The sequence below is a fragment of the Carlito syrichta genome, unplaced genomic scaffold (genome assembly GCF_000164805.1).
Source record: "Carlito syrichta isolate Samal-C Ts95f unplaced genomic scaffold, Tarsius_syrichta-2.0.1 Scaffold312556, whole genome shotgun sequence".
Classification (NCBI taxonomy): domain Eukaryota; kingdom Metazoa; phylum Chordata; class Mammalia; order Primates; family Tarsiidae; genus Carlito; species Carlito syrichta.
In genome coordinates this window covers 42,129-62,433 of record NW_007256652.1, presented here as the reverse complement: position 1 = coordinate 62,433, position 20,305 = coordinate 42,129, and the positions used below count along the sequence as shown (strand labels likewise).

Below are 20,305 nucleotides of genomic sequence, written 5' to 3'. Positions count from 1 at the left end.
ACTAAAATTATCTATAGTAGAAGAAGCCAGGTGCAGTTGCAAATGTCTGTGGTCCCAGCTACTTGGGAGGTTGAAGCAGGGGGATGGCTTGAGCCCAGGAGTTTGAGGCTGCAGTGCGTTACGATCACTCTTGTGAACAGCCACTGTACTCCAGCCTGGGCAATGTAGTGAGACTCTATCTCAAAAAATAAACAAACAAACAACACTGGTAGAGGTACTAAAAGAATGCATAGATAATATCCCTTAAATGAGAGGACAAAATGAGATACCAGTAAATAAAATGGAATATAATACTTGCAATGTGATCCACAGCAGAACACACAATAAAGTTGTTTTTTACCCCTAGTGAAGTGACTAAACAAAATATCTAAGCCTAAGAAATCAATGTCAATACGGATTTCTATTACAGGAAAGCATCATGTAAGCACACGAGAACAACGAACTCTTTATTCAAGCAATCTGAAGGCAATACTCAGAACATGTACCATTACAATGACCTAATGGAAAGTTTCTGTGCTCTGCTGTGTGTTCCTGTTGTATAATGACTTACAGTTCTCTTTGCCTTATGAATAGTAAGCGGCAGGTTTTAGCTCTCAGATGGTGATTGTAGAATAACCAAAAAGTTAATGTGTAACAAGCAGGGGAGAACTTTGCACAGAGAGATATGGATACTGATATTCAAGCAAAGAAATTCTTTCTGCTGTTTAAAGCCTGTAGTTGTTATTCATTTACCTGGAGATTAAACTATTTGTAGTTCTCAGGCTGATGGCAAAAGGGATCAGTGCTTACCATGAGAAGGATTACCATTCATCACACAACAGACTATCAGCATAATGGACTTTGTGTTGGGTAGAATCCAAGGAGATGGCCAATTCACACATTTCTGTTTCTTCCCTCTTCTGCCAGATTCATTTGTTGTCATAAGGTCAGTTATAACAGCACAGCGGGAGATGGGGTGGAGGCAGGGTGGAAGCACTTTCAGAAGCTTCCATGGAAGAATAATTTTTTAAACTACCCACTGAGAACCCACATGCAGCCTCATTCCAGTCCTGCTCCTGCACAGCCCACTGTGGGAAGGAGAGACATCACTGCTGGAGTAGGTCGCTCTGTAGGCAGAGGGATGGGTGGTGGGACTAGCAAGCAGGACTGTGCCTACAACAATGACAGAATTTGTCATGTATGTTGACCTGACTTTAACAACAAAAGACAGAACCATAGAGGAAAACGAAATGTTTAAAACCCCTAAAAACAAAATCAGTGTCCAGCACAACTGCGAGTACACACTGTGTAACATGAGGGATGTGGATAATGTGGTAGGATAGGAGAGCCAGGCAGGTTGGGAGCAGAGGGGAGCAGGAGGCGATTTAATATTACTGCACATTTGCCTCAGATAACAAATTTGCCATTTTTCAAAGAATCAGCCATCATTTCCAAGGCTGACATCCTAGTCTCTATCTCTACATGAGACAGAGGTTTGGATGCTGCAGGGATCTGGGGCTGTCTATACAGGCATTCTGCATAAATTAAGCAGAAAGGAATGTGTTTACAAAATTACAGATAAACACATTAAGAGTACAGTCAAAGCCCTTTGGAGTACGTCACAATCATGCAATAAAATCAGGTGGTTTTCCTCGGGGACGACCAGAATGAACACACGGTTGGATTCTCAGTGGCCTCTTCCCAGGGGCTAAGCTGTAGAAACAGTATCAGGTGCAAAAAATACCATCTTTAAATATCTATCACAAGTCTCAACTAATTAAAACCATGACTTCTCACTAAATGTAGAATAGATACACAGGGATACCTGCTCTGTGCCTGTCTGCCTCACTTCTTCCTTTCCTTCTGTAACCATTTGTCGGTAATCAGTTAGGTTACTGACAACCAGTGCTACATTCTTGGGCTACAAAGGTAAGACATGGCCCCCTCCCTCAAGGAGCTCACACTAAAGGGAGAACATAGAAACGAAGAATTATTTTACAATATGCCAAATTCTTTAACAGAGTATGTATAGAAACACTGGTGACAAAGAGGAGAAAGCATCCTAAGTCACATGACACATTAACATTAAAATGGGAGATGAGAACTATATACTCAGTTAATCAACAAATATTTGACTGTGCCCCTGTTATGGGTAAGTACAATAAACTCAGTGAAATCAGAACAGTCCTTTGGGATTCCCGGCCCAACCTTCCCCATTCTCATTGAGTTCGAAGGTTTCCTGCTGCTGACAATGTAGCAGCCTGATGGTCGAGAATTTTTTTGAGGAATAAATAATTTTATATCTTTAATCTAAAACTGAGAGGGATACATTTATAAATAAAATATAAGTTAATAAGGATAAAACAAAAGTAAATACAAATTCTAATTATTGTTGAGGGAGGCAAAATAGTCTGGCTCAATGTCCTGTAATATGTTCCCCACATAATCTTTCTCCCCTTGCTCTCCATTCTATCACGAACTCTAGAGAAGTAATATTCATCACACTTAAGATTATACAAAACGGCAGCGAGATCAGAGTGTGTGCATTCTGGACCCAGACTGCCTGGGTATAAGCCTGTGTTCTGCTGTGTTCTAGTTGTATGACTTTGGAAAAGTTGCTAAACTCCTCTGTGCTTCAGTTATTAACCTGCAAATGGAATAATCATATTCACTTCATTGGGTTCTTATAAGAGTTACATAAGTTAATGCATACAAAACATAGAACAATGCTTGGTATACAGTAAGGACTCCCCACAGACTAGTTAATATTGCTACTATATACATAAAAGTACAAAATCAGCAAGGAAATGATATGAAGGAGTGGATACAAATACATCTCATAGCAGAGCTAACTTAGTCAGAAACATGATAGTATCAAGTTCCTAAGTATGTCAAGTAAATATTTGTCCAATATGAGATTTAAAGTAGTGACTATAGTAGAATTCTATCTACACTTAGGAAAAGAGAGTATGACATTGCTATAGATAAGATACTTTCAAGATGTCATCTAGTTGCTACCTTTGTGCTAATGAAGAGCAGGATACAGCAGTCGTGATTTCTTTCACAATTATCGCACAGAAGATTGCTCACATAATATCAGCATCTCCATGGTAATGGGGGTATCTGACATTAGAAGACCAAAGTTCTTACAGTTTCTTTAAAAACTTTACACAACCCACAAAACCTTCTCAATACATTTGTTCTTGAAACACTGGGTCTATATTTTCCTTTGGTTACCCTATTCCTCTGTTTTCTCTTGTTAAAACAGAAATGCCCATAACTGTCTAAAGGACAAAGGACATCACAAGATTTACAATTTTTACTCTGAAACCAAAGTGGGAGTAGCAGCAATATTTTATGGATGAAAAAGAGGATGAATTTGATTAGGTCAATAGTGTTTTAGGTTCCCTTCTAAATTCTCTCTTAGAATCTAATCAGTCACTCATGAGAGTTACTTATTATCTTTGAAAATGCTTAGTCACTAGCTAAAAAACAAATCAGTGAGCAGATCAAGATCAAAAGTTCAGGGTCAAACTGCAGAGAGCAAGCTGCAACGAGCAGATTGGTTTCACCTCCCTCCTTACTCGTTCAGAGCCAGGAGAATGAAGGGACCAGGCAGCCATGGTGGTTAGTACTGTGAATGCAATAACAACTGCGTTAGGGGAAGCGGCAAAGAAATCTCAGCTTAAAAGGGTAGTTTGTCTCTCTCACTTAATAGCTTGATTGAAGCCACGTACCCATACAAGTGCTGTGCTTGATACCTTTCTCAGTGTTCTCTTTTTACAGGATGGTCATACACACAACAGACCTTATACCTAGGCTCTTCTGGAAGTTCTTCCAGCTTCAGGATTATTAGAAATAGGAGCACATTTACTTGCTAGTTTTAAATAATATTGAATTTACAGAGTTTAAGTTAGACATGTCTGTCTATTGCTAGAAGATTATATTTGGCTATTATAGTAATTCCCCCTTATCCACAGGGGATACATTCCAAGACCCCCTATGGGTACCTGAAGCCATGGAAAGTACCAAGCCCTGTATATACTATGTTTTTTCACATATATACATATCTATGATAAAGTATAATATATAAACTAGGAACAGTTATGAGATCAATAGCAATAACTGATAATTAAAGAGAAGAGTTATAATAATAAACTGTAATAAGTTATACTGTGAATGTATATCTCTCTGAAAATGTTATTATGGTATTTAGAAGGAAAAAAAAACAGAATGGCATGACATTTCATCATGCTACTCATACTCAGAACGGTATGCAATTTAAAACTTAGACATTGTTTATTTCTGAAGTTTTACATTTAATATTTTTGAATTGTAGTTGACTGCCAGTAACTGAAACCATGGAAAGCAAAACCGTGGGTAAGAGAGATTACTGTAAAGTATTCTTATCTCATTGTGTGAGTCAGTCTTTTAAGTGCTTTCTAATTTAAGACTTTGGGTTCCTTCATGATTCTTAATCACCTTCATTCACTTGTAAAATATTTATTTTAAGCTCACAACAAATATTTTTGTGTGCTATAAGAAGATAACTAAGAAAAACAAATTTAAGAGTCTACCAGCAAACTAGTCTATCTGGATACTTGTTATCAAAAAGAAAAGATGTATTTTGGTGAGTAGGTCTCAATTAATGAACAAATACTTGCTGGTATCACTCTGGATTTCAAGGACCCTTACTAACCCCTTAATTTTCCCATTATGGTAAAAGTTCAAGACTTGGTCATATTCATTTAAATCACAGGTTAGCATTACTGAGGACGACCATAGTAAAGGCCTATAAAATAGAGAAAAGCACAGCATTACTCGGTGGGGATGGAACAACACTTTGATTTTGTTTTTCATCAAGAATAAGCAGAGGGATGTTGTGCTTCTCTAGATAAAACACGTATTCTCATCTCCTTCTTATTAGCTCAGCTAGATTTTGCAAATATTAGCTAAAAAAGGGAATCATCTATGAGTTTAATTCTACTGCTAGGTGACAGACTGCAGAGTCTGTATGATGAGAAGAAAGGTTGAAAAAGGGGAAGACCGAGGAGCAAGTTGAGCTTGCTGTGGCACCCAGGCTAGCCTGGTGCTGACCGCTGACTTGCTTGCAAGGGAGTATGGTCTGTTCTTCAAGCATAAAAGATTACACTAAAAAGAATAAAAGTCTCTTATATTTATTTTTTAAAAACACATTATTTAAAACCAGATCTGTATTGGCTTTGTATTTGGTGAAAAGAGAATTAGGTAGCTTCTGACAGTTAACTTACACTTAGAGTTGAACTTAGCTGGGACATCATTTTTTAGAGTCTAACAAGTCTGACACAAAACAGACACACCATGGAGGGTATAGTCTTTCATTTGACCCTACTATATTTATTTTTCAATGGCCCAATAAGGTACATGATGGTAAACTTTATGACAATAATAATAACCACTATTTAAGTAAACACTTCCTGTTATTGATGTACACATATGAACTAATTAATTTTTTGCCACCACCTTCTGAGATAAGTACTATTATTATCCCCATCTAAAGATGAGGGAATTGAGGCTCGAGAGTTTAACTAATTGGCTTGAACAGTGGCAGAGCTGGAATTCTAACCCAGTTAGTCTGACTCTAGATACATTTGTTGTACTGAAAGCGATTAACCTCGTCCTGGCACAAAGTGAGTGCTTGCAACTGTTCTCATGCTTTCATTGTTTCTGGATTTAAGAACAATGTATTGAGTGCCTGGCCACTGGGGGACTGAGTGAGGAACAAAAAAATACTAGGGCACTGTTCTCAGGGAACACAAAGGTGAGAGGAGGAGATGAACTTATTCAAAGAATTGTACCTTTATAGTAGAAACATCACTTGAAGTAGAGGAATATTTCTAAATGGTCTCATTTTAAGCCACCAGGGCCTGAAGATTTACTGGGTGATTCAAGCATATGCTTCCACTTCTATCATCTACTCATCTTAAACTTTACTGCTCGGTTATAGTTTTGGAAACTTCACTTTTTCTGGCCATTGTCCCATTCACAAAGCTCTGCTGGCTTCCAGTTTTCAAGAGCCTAAGTAGCCCCTGTATGTCATACATACCAAGAAATGCTCATACCTTATTTACAACAGATGTCAGTAACTCATCATGGTGAGTTTTTTTCTGTTTGGTTGTGGTCTTAGAATCTCATCAATAAATCAGCTGAGACATTTTTGTCATCCCTGACCTAGTTTGCAGGATGAAAGGTTTTTGGACTCACACAGCATTGGGTCTGAATTTCACCCTCTGTCACCTACCAATGTGATTCTGGTCAAGGCATTTCACTATTAGGAATCTCACTCTCCTTATTATAAAAGGGAGAGAGTAGAAACAACTCAACAGAGTTTTTAGGTGATGCAGGCAAACAATTTAGCAATATTTCTTAGTAAACTACAATTATTATTTATACCACCATCATCCCACTGTTCATTATTGCCACCAAAAAAGAAGCCTTCCAAGGACTCCATAAACTAGCTCTATTTCCAGATTTATCTCCCATACCCTACTAATGGAATGCTCCACTTCAACCAGATTTAGGTAACTCAATGGCTCCTAAAACTAGCCTGTCATACTCTCTTCTTCTTTGTATACAAAAACCTACCTTATTCTTCTAGGCCTTCTCAAGTGCCATTTCATGAATGAAATTTCCCTGATCCCTTCTGCCACAGTCATTAAACTCTCATAATTAGTCTCTGTTTCTGACACTTCATTATACACTCAATGTCTGGCAACATTCTCTTATACTGGTGTTTAATATTATGTTATGATTTGAATTTACATGTGTATTTATCTTGTTTTTCACCTAAACTCTCAATTCATTAAAGGCTGGGATTTTATAACGATTGTATCCTCAAAACAGCACCGAATGAAATTGCACATTTTTATCAATGCATGAATGAAATTTAAGTTAATTTAAATAATAATCACGGATTAAGGAGATACAATTAAATTTTTAATTCTTCATATCATGTTGAAGGACTCAATATTATAAAAGAAATCTGGGTTTTTACTTTGAATTTGAAAATTAGGGGCTGGGCATGGTGGCTCAGCCTGTAATCCCAGCACTTTGGGAGGCCAAGGTGAGAGGATTGCCTGAGTTCAGGGGTTCAAGACCAGCCTGGGCAACTTGGTGAGACCTCGTCTCTACAATAAATCAAAAAATAAGCCAGGTGTGGTAGTGCACGCCTATAGTTCCAACTACTTGGAAGGCTGAGGCGGAAGGATCACCTGAGCCCATCAGGTCAAAGCTGTGGTGGCTGTGAGGTTGCCACTGCACTCCAGCCTGGGTGACAATGAGATTCTGACTTAAAAAAAAAGAAAGAAAATTAGAATATTCTACCTTTATTTGTCACTTGGTGATAATTAAATAAGTATACCTATGATATCATATTTGAGTCTAGGTAGTATAAGTGTTAATAAAACTCTACCTCTTCAAGTAATTAGAATATTGTTCTTTATTTTTTAAATATATGTTTGAAAATTTTTACAATTTCCTTTAACAGATAAAATCACCACTCTCAGGACTCAACTAGCTTACAGTCCTCTTTGACCTATGTAACATGATATATTCTATCTAAAGTTTGAATAAAATTAAGAATCCCAAAATCACGTGCCACTTAGCCCGATGGCTTCCGACCACTGTTCTATAAATGGGGATGGTCTAGGATGATGGTATTTCACAACCTTCTGGCAAAACGGGAAAAATCAGGGCAATAAAGCAGTGATGAACCAAGGGTTGGCAGTAGTAGTCCAGCTTGGGGAAGAGACAGTATTTCCTCACTGACTGTTTGGAACTACCTCTACATGGTGATAATAAAAAGCAGACACACTTTTAGGGGATTATTGTTTTAAAATGGTCTATAGAAAATGCAACTCTATTTTGCCTGCATTTGCAGCAATTTGCTCCCACAACCATGCCTTTGGAGGTCATAGTGATAAAGGGCGCTTCAGGTAAAGCCAAGTTTACTCAGTTGAAGAGACAGTCCATTATCCTAGGGTTAAGTGCTATTGGTGATTAATTTTTTTTTAAACAAAATGATGGCGATGAGAAACAGTTTTTAAAAATATCCTCATTTGGTAAACTTTGAAAAGTTTATCATTATGTCTATCCCCAGTGTAGGTCTGGTTATTATTTACTTAGTTTGGTTTTGGAAATGTTGTAGGTCTGTGAAATCCCAACTCTGACAAGCATTAATCAAGGGAAGAGCGTGATATAATAGTGTGAGTGTACGCAGTGTCTTCTGGCTTAGGGCGGGGGTTCTTCAAGTGGGGTACTCTGGATCAATAGCATCAGTGCTACCCGGGGACTTGTTAAAATGCAAATTCTTAGGCCCCATCTCAGATCTACTAAATCAGAAACTCTGGAGTAGAGCCCAGTAATTCGTGTTTTTAAAAAGCCCTCCAGGGGATTCCACAGCTGCTAAAGTTGGAGAATCACAGCCTAGGAATAAGTAGGAAGGATGAGAAAATGTGAGACAAAATGCCCGGAGAGTCTTAAATGCCCTGTAAGGTCACTTCTAGTTTAATGATTCTGCATCTATTTTACATGGATTTTCCATAGTTATTAACTGACCAATTTTCTAAAGGAATTAATCTAAATTTCTTTTCTAGAGTCTTCCATGAATGATTTTATAAGTGCCTGTATAAAATGGGATAAATCATTATACAGTCCTTAAGCCATTAGGTGTGTTACTTTTCAAACTGAGAAGAAAACCTATCTAAAGAAAACTGGAGCCAGGCTGTAGTTGAGAAACTGAAACATCTGTGGTCCTGTAACTCCCTTGTGGAATGTGGTTTCAGTCATTGTAATGACTGCTAAAATATTACAGTATTAATATCTATACAAAGTTCCAGGTATTATGGTTATTTAGGATAAATTAGTCTAAGATTTTATTACTAGAGATCCATTAGTCATGAATAAAAACATCAAACTCCTACCTACGCTAAATGAAAGAAACATTAGAGATATATTACTGCGATGCTACCTAGGGTAGAAGTAATCTAGCAAGGAACATGAGCTCCTCTTATGACAGAATATAGGCAGGAACATGAAAATTGCTCCTTAGCCCAAGATTCCTTTATCTGAGAAAATAACTGATGCTGATGAAATATGAGGGGGGAATCCCCCAAACCCCAGAATTTATTTATTAAAAATTGTGTATTTATTCTTACATATTCAAACTTCGGTCACCTTCCAAGTACTCTCCATTTGAACTCATCAGTTTTGATGCCTTTTAATGCTTCTGCTGTTCTTTTGTTTGTTTGCTTGTTTCACTTCTTCCACATTGGCAAAAAAATGCTTTTTGAGAATTTTTTTTTATCAGGGAAACAAATTTGCTTAGGGCAAGATCTGGTGATTAGGGAGGGTGAAGTGAGGTGAGGTGCGTGGAGTGGGGAGGGGAGCATGCTGTTTTTGATCAAAAACTGCTGAAGACTCAGCATGGTGTGGGCAGGTGTGCTTGTAAATCACCCTCTCAACAACGCTAGTTGGTACACTGATGCCAATGGGTTCCTACAACACTTATCTAGTGGGGAAAGCTTGCACTACAAGGGGCCTGCCCTCCTAAAGATAATTCTGGTTGTTTGGGGGTCTATCTCATATTAACTGGACCACAAAGAATTACAAATTGCTAGCCTAAAGCCTCTCATATTTTCAGGTTGCTTTTAGGGTTAATGTAGACACTTTTGAAATATCAATTATTAGGAGGAAGAAAAAAAAATCTTTGCAAACCATCAGCTTTCCAGATGCACGTTTCAGATTTTTCTGGAGTAAACAGCTATGAAAAAAATATCTGGCAGTAGTGGATGTTTTAAAAACTGATACATAGTAAATGTACATACTTTCAGTGCTGAGTAGACTTTTCTGGTGACTGATAGGTGGAGGGAACAGTGAGATGTGACACTTGAAAGGGGGGCTGGTCCTCCATGGGGGCAATGTGACATGTCAACCACATAAAAAGAGGGGGTGGAGGTGAACTGTCCCCCTCGTGATATACTCCCTTATGCATTTACTCAGCAGATACTGACTAAAAGCCTGCAATGTGTTATAAGGGGCCAAAGATACCAACATCTATGACAGGCCCAGTCCTCCAGGCTCTTAGACAACCAGCTGGGAGAAAGACAAGGTTTGGTCCCCACACACTTGTGAGCCATGTGACTGTGCAAAATGGGGCATGTAGATTTGAAACCTGAGTGAGAGACCCAGCCTCTGTCCTTTCAGCCTTAGTAAGCATATAGTGCACATATACCATGCACGCACCACACAGGCCCTAGGCACTGCCTGGGAGGACAATACGGCAGCCTCTGCATACAGACTTCCCCCAAAAAACCTGAGTAGTCAATCAGGTCATGGCGGGCTCCTTCCAGAGAAGCCAAAAACTCCCCCATTCAGAGACTGAGGCCCCCTTAAAAATGTAACAACCCTTGGCAGTTGAATCCATCTAGAGGCTGCAGATCCCTTCAAATTTAAGAAGCAGCTGCTGTTTCCAACACTCAGTGAGTCCTAAGAGCAAAATAATCCCTTTGCTGGCCTGCTCATGTGGTCTAGCTTTTCTTCAGAAGCAGAACCAAGGCCAACTTCTGTAAAGTCTGATGGGCCACCACTCACTGGAGCAGTGGTTTTTAAATGCAGTTTGATGATTAGCTACATTAGAATCGCCTGCAACATAAAAAAGTACAATAGTCCCTCAAGATAAGCAGCGGAGAGATACATTCCAAGACCCCCAGTGGATGTCTGAAACCACGGAGAGTACCAAACCCTATATATACATACTTGTGATAAAGTTTAATTTATAAATTAGGCATAGTAAGAGATTAACCATAACTAATAATAAAATAGGACAATATACTGTGTAGTTCATCACCTATTCAGAATGGCACACAATTTAAGCCTTATGAATTGTTTACTTCTGGAATTTTCCATTTAATATTTTCAGACTGCAGCTGACCACAGGTAACTGAAACTGTAGAAAGTAAAACTGTGGGCCAGAAAGGAACCACTGTACAGTCACAGGAAGCCCATCCCAGACCTACTTAACCAGAATCTTCTGTAAGTAAAGGCTCCAGGCTTATGTAGTTTTAAGAAACTTCACAAGTGATTCTGATGCATGCCACTGACAGCAAAACATCGCACTAGGACAGTAGTCCTCAAGTCTCATGAGCATTGGAAACAACTGGAGGGTTTGTGAAAGCACAGGTTCTTGGGACCAACCTCCAGAGTTTCTGAGTCAGCTGGCTTTGAGTGGGGCCTGAGAATTTCACTTCTCCCCCAGTTCTCAGGTAATACAGATGCTCCTGGGTAGGGAAAGACACCTGAGAGCCACTGCACTAGGGGTCAGCTGGAGCCAATTATATTGGAAACCTGTTTACTTGTTAAACATCCCTTGTTGACCACTTGTGGAAGATACTGCATTTTTTTTTTTTTTAATCTACCCAATACTCATTCTCCCTTTCTTCCTTCTAGCTAGATGTTGATTTTTGCTAGAAGGAGCAATGTTCCCAGCTAAAAGAACCACATTTAACCACTTCCTTTCTAAGGAGGTGGCCATGGGACTAAGTCCAACAAAAAAATCATCACCAGAAGCTGCTGGGTGGGGTTTCTGAATTAAGGTGAGTGGGGAGAGGCCTGTTGACTCAGTGTCCATTCTTCACCTTTGGCCCTTTCTCTTCCCTTTCTTCATGCCTGGAACACAGGAGTGATAACTGGGGTCTGACAACCACTTGTGGTGACATGGCAAAAGCACATGCTAAGGATGAACGAGAGGAACATGAAGGACTCTGGGCTGTTGATGGTATGATGGAGCTGCCAGGCCAACCCCACTTGTTTATCTTCCAATTTCAAAGTACAGGGCAGAAAAGCAAAAGTTGCTATTTTTGAAGATATTTTGAGGGTCTCTATGACTAGTGACCAGAAAATTAATTATTTACCCCACTCACCAAAATGGAGGCCATTTTCATGTGCCTTTGGGTCACCATTTACCTCCTGCTTCCTCTGGAACCTCAGTACTGGTGTCAATTCCCTTGAAACTTGAACCTCTTCACTAGGCCTCCTAGCCTAAAAGGAAGCAGACATCCCCCAAGGGCATCCATTTATTGATGTCTCTGTCCAGGAGGGCAGAAGTAGTTCCAGCTCTGTCCCCAGTGCTACTTCAGGACCTCCTCATCCTCATGCATGAGCCTTGACTCTTTGAGGCATATGCCCTCTGGCTAGATCCTCTCTTCTGCTTCTTTGAGGTGTATGCCATCTGGCTAGATCCTCTTTTCTGCCTCTTGCCATCACACCTGTGGTTCACTTCTAGACTTTGGACCACCAAAGTCTCCACCCTGCCTCCCAGCCAGGATCTTCAATGCCACTCAACACTAAAGCGTCCCTCAGGTCCTGGGCCTCCAGATCTCCAGTGACTGACATTGATCTCCACTCTACCCTGACTCTCTCTCCCATGGCCACACCTTGAACCTTACCATCACCATAAGAAGTCCACCTCTAAAATTTTTTTTTTTTTGAATTGGAGTCTCACTCTGTCGCCCAGACTGGAGTGCAGCGGCTGCTCCCGGCCACTGCAGCCTCGATCTACTGGGCTCCGGCGATCCTTCCACCTCAGCCTTCCAAGTAGCCGGAATTACAGGCATGCACTACCACGCCCGGCTGATTTTTTGATTTATTGTAGAGATGAGGTCTCACTGCCCAGGCAGGTCTCGAACCCTCAGGCTCATGCAATCCACTCACCTCAGCCTCCCAAAGGCGCGGGATTATAGGCTGAGCCACCGAGCCCAGCTGAAATTTTAAGTTTATGTAAGTCTGGCCTGAGCTCAGCTCCTTCCCTCTGTTATTCCAGGGACCTCTGTCTAGACCTTAGAAAGCATTCAGGGCCTCGTCCCTCTACTTTCTTCCAGTGCCTTCTGCCATTACATCTTTCCTTGTTTATAACTTCAGTCACTCAATTCTCTTTCCTCATTGCACTCACCTGTACAAACCTTGCACTGGGCCAGTCCAACTGCTCATTAGAAAACTAATAAAGCCATGATACATGCAATCTTCCAAATCAATTGAATTCTAAATACTATCCATACATCTATATTCTGTGATCAGCACTTTCTGCCCCCCGGCTGTTTGAAACTTCTACACTATCCCTTATTTACACCTCCTGGTGCTAGATATTTTGGAATTTACAACTGTGATAGGGGAATGCATACTAATATAAGAGCATATATAACACTCTGAGGGGTCTAGGAAGTCACTCTTCACCTAATACATTAATATTTCTGCAGCAGTGTGAATAGTCACACTAAGTGGGTTAAGTAAAAATGATACACATAAAGTGCTTTTACAAGCTACTGAAAAAATGTTGTTTGTTTGTTTGTTTTTTGAGTTGGAGTCTCACTCCACCGCCCAAGCTATAGTGCAGAGGCACACTCAAGGCCACCCCAGGGTCGACTTGCTAGGCTCCGGCGATCCTTCCACTTCAGCCTTCCAAGTAGCTGGAACTACAGGTGGGCACTACCACATCCGACTAATTTTTAAAAAATTATTTATTGTAGAGACATCTCACCAAGCTGCCAGTGCTGGTCTTGAACCTGCGGGCTCAGGCAATCCACTTGACTCAGCTTCTCAAAGTGTAAGGATTACAGGCTGAAGCACCGAGCCCGGACTGTTTTTTAATGACATACAGCCTGATATAAGAACAGGTTAGGCTTTGCCATCAAACTTAAGAACTAACTTTGGTTTTCAGAAATTTTCAGATCGTAGTATCAGATTTAGATTGTAGATAAAGATGGCAGCCTTGTACCACCATCTTTGCTGGGGGACAGATGTTAACCTTGATGCATTCCCATAGGCTATTCTTTGCATCCTATTATTCTCTGAGGCTGTCAGTCCTACCCTCCTATGCCTTGAAGCTCACTGCTTCTGGCTATCTCGTTTGCCATATTTATTCAGGCAACCAGAATTTTCTCCTAAATTACCTTAGTAACCTTCTACCTGGGCTTTCTTCCTCTATACTCTATTCCCTACCTGCCCACCCTAGATCCCTTTGATCTGTTCCTTACACTACAGCCAGTGATATAACTGTGATACTCTCCTAATGTAAAACATTTATTTGGATCTCTAAAGCCCTCTGGATAAAGCCTTAATAGTTTAGATGAACAAGCCCCCTGATGACTTTTCCACCTTTATCTCTGGCGATTTCCCACCTCCTGGTCAAAGACCCAGACTTACTGAACTATTTTTAGATCTCCTAGAGAAAGTTTTTTGCTCTTGTCTTTGTGCAAGTTATTCCCTCTTTGACAGTGTACTACCAAAACTCACAACTCTTCTTCCTTCAAGATAGAAACTAAAACTAAAGATAAATTATGAGTATCAGTATGTGCAGAGGCCTGCATTAACCATGGCCAAGAAATCGGGACCTGTCCAATCATCTTAGTCAGAGTTGTGGAACACTGTGGTGGAAATGTACTCTCAAATGTTTATTTAAAAAGTTTACTCTACTGTACTTCAACTTTTCTAGAAGTGTAAAATTGTTTTAAAAATTAGAATCTCTGGGCATCAGTATTTTACTCTGCCTAGGTGATTCTGATGTGCAACCAAGGCTGGGGACTGCTGTTATAGAGTCTTCATTATTATCATTAAAGAAAACAAGTTAAGTACTTTTTCACTGACTGCATGAACCATAACTTATTTAACCGAACCCTTCCATATTTTTCTTCAAAAATCACTTACTGAAGAGTTTTTATATGCCAAACAAGAAATAATTTCTTCCCAATGAATACTCACAATCTCATGTAGAAATATATACAAGCAAACAGACACCTTGCTGTAATTATAATAATGTAATGAGTATCACTTGTTGGGCAATTACTATTTGCTAGGCACTATGCTATCTGATAGGGCAGGTACTATTATTATCTTCTTTTCTCAGAATGAGGAAGCCAAGGCACAGTGAGGTGAGTAAACTGCTCAGAAGTCCAGAGATGTTTTGACTCTTGGTTATACTACTGTAGCAGAAAGAGGCCAAACGCTATAAAAACACACACATTGACGCAGACTGTGGGTGTCATGGAAGAATTCTCAGAGGAGGGAATGCAGGATGTATCTGTAGACATGCGAGTTATTTCTAGTTTTTAATTAGCACAAACATCTGTGTAGATAGCGTTCCATTCTGTAGTCCTACTGCCACCCTTCTCCTTTGGTTAGATTCTAAGAAGTAAAATTCTGGGACAAATAACATGAAAAAACTCCAAGGCTTTCAATATTTGTTGCCCGTGGTTGTCACCAGCAATATGAGAGCATCCGCTTTACTGCAGCGTTACCCACAGTGGGCGTTTCTACTTCAAAAATTATTTGCCATTAGTAGAAAACTAGCATTTATTTGATTGTTAACTAAGCTGATAATTTTTTCACCAATGCTTTCTTTAACACACAAATTTAAGATCTTTACAGTTACAGCCAACAGAATATCAGAGGACATTCTCAATGAAAGAACATTATAGGATGCCTCACATTCTAAATACTGCCATTTATTCCTATTATCACAAAAGTGACTGTGTCACAACTAGTATCATCCAAAGAAATCAAATTTCTATATTCATGCTTAGATCTTCAACCTCTCAAACTTTTTGTGAGCACCATGGGGAAATGTCTTTGAATTTGAAGACATTTATTCCTATCACAATGTCGGCAAAAAAATTTGCTCTCTAACTACTATAAAAATAAATTAAATAATGGATGATGACAAAATATATATTGAAACCAATCTTTCTAAGTTCTGTACATATGACACAAATAAACACAGCTTAATAACCATCACACTAGGGAAAGATTAAGAAGTGACGTGTCCCCCCTTCTCTTCTTACCATATAAATGAATCTCTTCTTACCATACTTTAGATGTAAAGTATCTTTTAGGGGTGAAGTAAAGAACTCAGTAAAACTCATGTGAAGTTCATGAGTAAATTCAAGAGACTAGCCAAGAAAACTTTTGTAAAGAATAAATATACTGTAACAATAAAAACAGTACTTTGCTGGCACAGACCAATGGAATAAAATTGAAAGTTCATAAATAGGCACAGGTGTATATAAGAATTCAGTAAATGAGAAGGAAATTGAAAGGATGGATTTAATTGAAAGATTTAATAAACAATGTTGTGACAAGTGGCTAGATCCATACCTTACACCATACGTCACACTCCAGGTGCATTGAATATTTCAATGTAAGAACATGAAAACAAAATGTTTTGCTTCAAAGATAATTTTTTTTGAAAGTAGAATTTATTGAGAAGACAGAAAAGCTCCCACAGTGGGAGGGGACCTGAGGGGGTTGCCCCAAATATAATTTTTTTAAAGACATAGATTTAATCACATAAAACATAAATAATATTAAAATAAATATGTATTAAGAATACCAACCACTTTTCTTTCATTTATGGTAAAACACTTAAACTTATCATTTGTTTTTAAATTTTTATTTAGTTTATTTTGACACAAATTTTGTTTTTGTTTGTTTTGAGTTGGTGGTCTCACTCTGTCACCCAGGTTGAAGTGCAGTGGCATGATCATGGTTCACTGCAGTCTCTATCTCCTGGGCTCAGGTGATCCTTCTGCCTCAGCCTCCAAAGTAGCTGGGACTACAGGCATGTGCTACCACAGCTGGCAATTTTTTTTTTTTTTTTTTTTGTAGAGATGAGGTCTTGCTATATTGCCTAGGCTGGTCTTGAAGCTGGGATCAAGCAATTCTCCTGCCTCTGCCTCCCCACAATTTTTTTTTTAACAAACAGATGTTAAAAATACCAATCTTTTCTTTAAAGTTTCTTTCCTTGATTTTAGCCTTGAAATGACTTTCATAACCAAAGCAGACCAATTTTCACTTATATTTTCTTAGAATTCTCTCATTGTTTCTTATTTTATGTTAATTAGATTAGAAGTCAAAATATGGCACTCTCTCTTATTCGTTGTTTGATTTGCGGACCTCATTTAACCTTTCTGAATCTCAGTTTCATGTTCCTGAAAAAACAGACATAATAATATCAGCCTAATAAGAGTTGCTATGACAATTGAAAAAAATCCAAAGCATTTATCATGGTAGAACCTAGCTTATAAAAAGTTCCAATAATTGGTAGCTACTACTCTTAATGCTACCATATTATATATTGGACTTAATTTCACTGGCATATTTTCATGACTAGCAATTTATGGTAATGATATTTTCACCTGATTGAATAACAAATTTCACACACTTTAATGCTGTAGGTATTTTTTGCTGTTTATTTTTACTTTTTACTTCCATATATGCCATAATATATGCCAATCAAAAAAATATTAATTCTTGTCAGGGGTGGTGGCTCCTGCCTGTAATCCCAGAACTTTGGGAGGTGGAGGCAAGAGGACTACTTAAGACTAGGGTTTAAAGACTAGCCTGAGCAACTAGGCAAGACCTCATCTCTACAATAAATAAAAAAATTAGCCGGGCGTGATGGCAAGTGCCCGTCATTTCAGCTACTTGGAAGGCTGAGGCGGAAGGATCACCTGAGCCCAGAAGATAGAGACTGCAGTGAACCATAATCATGCCACTGCACTTCAACCTGGGTGACAAAGTGAGACACCCCCAACTCAAAACAAATAAAGACAAAATTTGTGTCAAAATAAACTAAATTAAATTTAAAAAACAAATGATAAGTTTAAGTGTTTTACCATAAATGAAAGAAAAGTGGTCTCATTCTTATTCGTGGCCTTGAGCATGTCACTGCACTCCATCCCCAGCGACAGAGTGAAATTCCAACCTCCGCTCCCCCCCCCAAAATCGAGCCGCGACCCACCTGCGGGTGAGTGAGCAGAGCTGAGCAGCCCCGACCCTCTAACCTGTGCCCTGTGAGCCACGGAGACCAAAGCAAGCGGCGTAGGAAGACTGGCAGAGCCCCTGGAGCAGTGACAGCCCAGGAGAGCCTGGGGTGCCGGGGAAGGAGGAGGGAGGAAAACAAAGGCAAGTGAGCCAGTGAGCAGAGAGCTCTCCCTGCGCCTGCCCACCATGTGCCAGTTCGCAAGGCGAGGACCAGAGCTCAGCTCAGCGAAATGGAGAGATGCCCCGGCCGCGTCCTAACCCCTCTGTGCCCTGCCACAAGCTCCGGAAGGTGAGTTCACATCCAGTGGCCCCGAAGTGGAGGTGGGCGCAGGGGCCCCAGGGGTCAGCCCCCAAGACTGGAGGGATCCAGTCGGGGGCTTAGCGCCCTGAGTCGGAGAGCCAGGAGAGCCAGCATCAGGGTGCACTTCCCCCAGCAGGCCTAGAGGTGGAAGTTGGGGCAGCTGAGCCGCGCGTCCAGACCCACCCTGAAACCGCGCTCCTGGCCCTTGCCAGTCCTCTACTACCTCCTGCCCTTTGGCGCCCTCAGACCGCTCAGCCGGGTGGGATGGAGGCCCGTAAGCAGGGTGGCCCTGTACGAGTCGGTGCCGATCTCGTTTGCTGTCACCAGCCTGGGGCTGCCCCAACCAGGCGGAGCTGCCGCACTGGCTGTGCAGCCCCATCTGTAGCCCGTGCATCTGGACAGTCGGGGTGAGCATGGAGGCCGCCGTGGAGGTTCTGTACCACTACCATAACCACAGAGAGTTCTTCGGGCGCAAGCTGAACCCGGCCTCTCTGTGGCCCGGCCTCTCTGTGGCCTGCACAGTGTGATCAGCCCATCGGACGGGAAGATCCTCAACTTTGGGCGAGTAAAGAACTGCGAGGTGCAACAGGGGAAGGGGGGGTCACCTACTCCCTAGAGTCACTCCTGGGCCCCCGCACCTGCGCAGAGGACGAGCCCTTCCCACCAGCCACCTCATGTGACTCCTTCAAGAACCAGCTGGTCACCGGGGAAGGGAACAGACTCTACCACTGTGTCATTTACCTGGCCCCTGGGGACTACCGCTGCTTCCACTCCCCCACTGACTGGACCATTTCCCACGGGCAGCACTTCTCAGGTTCCCTGATGTCAGCGAACCCCGGCATGGCTCGCTGGATTAAAGAGCTTTTCTGCCACAATGAGCAGGTGTTCCTGACCGGGGACTGGAAACACCACTTCTCACTGACAGCTGTAGGGTCCGCCAACGTGGGCTCCATTCGCATCTACTTCGACCAAGACCGGCACACAAACAGCCCGCGGTACAGCAAGGGCTCCTACAATGACTTCAGCTTCGTGACGCATGCCAACAAGGAGGGCATCCCCATGCGTAAGGGCGAACACCAGGGCGAGTTCAACCTGGGCTCCACCCATTGCGCTCAGCTTTGAGGCCCCCAAAGACTTCAACTTCCAACTGAAGGCAGGACAGAAAATCCGCTTTGGAGAGGCTCTGGGCTCTCTCTCTAGAGCCTCTTTCCTGGCTGTGGCTGCTGAGGGAGCTTTTCCAGAGGGACAGAGTGTGAGGGTCTTTTAAAGGGAAAACCCCAGAAGACCACCCCGGTGAGGGCCTGCCTCAGAACCCCAGGGGTGGGTGAGGTCTGACCAGCTCCCACCTGTCCTGGACGCTCAGACAAGAGGTTCTGGATCCTCCCTAGGCAGTCAGAGCCACTATCTTGCCCTTGACCTGTGCTGCTTCCTCTTCCCCCACCCTACAAGGAAAGAAAAAGTACAGGCTGAGATGATCCTATCACTTTGGGATCTTTTTAAACATTGTATAAACCGGAGACCCCCACATCTCCTGAGCTTTCATTTGGTCTTGTCATTTGACAGGTAGTAGTGTTCCTTCCTGCTGCTCCTCCCATCACCTGGGCATTTTCTGTCCATCCTTCTGCCTCCCCCAACACAGGGTGAGGTGCCTCCTTGGCACAGACTGTGAACCCCTTTGACCTGTCCCCCCAACGCAGGGCCACACAACCTTCCTGACAACTGCTCTCTGTTCCCAAATTCACCTCACCCTGCTCATTAGAAAAGCAAAATCTTCCTTTCCATTTGTGGCTGAATGCATCACCTGAACTCTTTGCCAGTCTTCTGAGGATGGTGACTAACAACACAGACCTTTGCAGGCCCCGATGAGTGACCTTCCAGAGCTGGCTGGGTCCTCTCTGTGGCAGGCAAAATCACTGAGCCTACCTGATGGTGTCAGAGTGAACAGAGCAGGCAGGGAGAGGTCCAGCAGGGGACAGGGGAGTGCTCATGTACCCCTCCCCAGATCCAGCCCTACATGAAATACAGGAGAACTGCTATTGATCCAGGGGCTGTGCTGGAGGCAGAGGAGCCTTGGTGTATGGTGGGTGCCTAGTAAGCCTGCCCCAGTTAACAGGTATGCAGGCCCTGGGAGCCCCTGATGGAGGGGACAGGGCCAGGTTTCATGTTGACCCTGGA

The 20,305-nt window shown here is 41.6% G+C and overlaps 1 pseudogene; it reads left to right on the top strand.

Annotated features, from left to right (window-relative positions):
* Nucleotides 1-1,160: 1,160 nt before the first annotated feature.
* LOC103272430 lies at nt 1,161-19,397 on the top strand (annotated as a pseudogene).
* Nucleotides 19,398-20,305: the final 908 nt, after the last annotated feature.